Source organism: Pan troglodytes, chromosome 19 (genome assembly GCF_028858775.2).
Source record: "Pan troglodytes isolate AG18354 chromosome 19, NHGRI_mPanTro3-v2.0_pri, whole genome shotgun sequence".
In the NCBI taxonomy this organism is placed as follows: Eukaryota; Metazoa; Chordata; class Mammalia; order Primates; family Hominidae; genus Pan; species Pan troglodytes.
The window spans coordinates 24,599,032-24,600,427 of NC_072417.2; the positions used below are offsets into that span (position 1 = coordinate 24,599,032).

Sequence of the window (1,396 nt, forward strand, 5' to 3'; positions counted from 1 at the left end):
AACTCGAATGCCCATGAATGATAGGCTGGATAAAGAAAGTGTGGCACGTATACACCATGGAATTACTACGCAGCCATAAAAAAGGATGAGTTCATGTCCTCTGCGGGAACGTGGATGAAGCTGGAAGGCCTCATTCTCAGCAAACTGACACAGGAAGCGAAAACCAAACACCGCATGTTCTCGCTCCTAAGTGGGAGTTGAACAGTGAGAACACATGGGACACAGGGAGGGGAACATCACACGCCGGGCCCTGACGGGGCGTGGGGGGCAAGGGGAGAGAGAGCATTAGGACAAATGGCCAACGCGTGCGGGGCTTCAAACCTAGACGACTGGTGGATAGGTGCAGCAAAGCACCGTGGCACACGTGTATCTATGTTCCAAACCTGCACGTCCTGCACATGTACCCCAGAACTTGGGAGGGGGTGGGGGAAACCAAAAGAGAGAACGGAGGAGAGGCGGGGGGGGGTGAAGAGAGAGAGAAAGAGACAGAGAGAGAGAGAAAGAGAGAGAGAGAGAGAGAGAGAGAGAGAGAGAGAGAGAGAGAGAGAGAGGAGAAAGAAGTTCAATTCCGGGTGGATCCCATTCCTTTAAAAGGTCGCCACCCACTCGACTGCCAAGCTGAGATCCTAAGGACCTCCCCAAAGGAGGAGGTCGTGGCCTTCCCAAAGCGCAGTAGTCACGGTGGAAACGGAAGCGTGCCGCATAAGCCTACCGTCTACCGCCCACCGCCTGCAGATCAGGAACCTCCCTCACTGGTACTTCAGGGAAGCGGTTAAGTCAAGCCGGCGCGTCACAGGCACTCGGCGTGCAAGCCGCCCCGCAGATGCTACTGTCTCTTACCTCTCTCTGCTTTTAGGAAACACGTTGTATCCCCGGAGGGGGTGCACCGTTCCTGGAGGTACTGCAATACCAGGTCGATGCGTGGAGTGGACGGAGCAAGCTCCTATTCCATCTCCCTGCTCCAAAAATCCATTTAATATATTGTCCTCGGATAGAGGACGTATCAGATATTAAACTGATAAGAACAGATACTACACTTGATCTTAGCCAAAAGGCCGAGAAGCGATGCGGTCGCCTTCGCGCCCGCCGTCACCGTCCCACTCTCATCCACATTCAAGTCGCGGTGAGAGCCCCAGCCTCGCTCCTTGCCCCATTCCCTCTGTCTCGTCCACAGCGCTATTGACGCCCTTACACTCTCGGGCTGATTTCTTATTCTCCGCCTTTGAAAAGGGAAATCTTACACCCGTGCTTCTTCCGGCGTTCCCGGGCTTTCATTTCGAATTTGCATGCCCCGCCCTTTCACGGAGGGCGTGGCCTCCGCCGTTGACTCCGCCCCCGGGGCCGCCTCTGCCTGGGGGAGCCGGGGCTCCGCTGGGGGCGACTTCCTTGTTCGTAT

General features: G+C 55.8%; 1 non-coding gene across 1 annotated transcript; it reads right to left on the reverse strand.

Annotated features, from left to right (window-relative positions):
• Window positions 1-876: 876 nt before the first annotated feature.
• Window positions 877-1,067, reverse strand: LOC129137783 (U2 spliceosomal RNA). The gene has a single exon (XR_008540574.1). It is a non-coding gene; the product is annotated as a U2 spliceosomal RNA (small nuclear RNA).
• Between the last annotated feature and the right edge of the window lie 329 nt (window positions 1,068-1,396).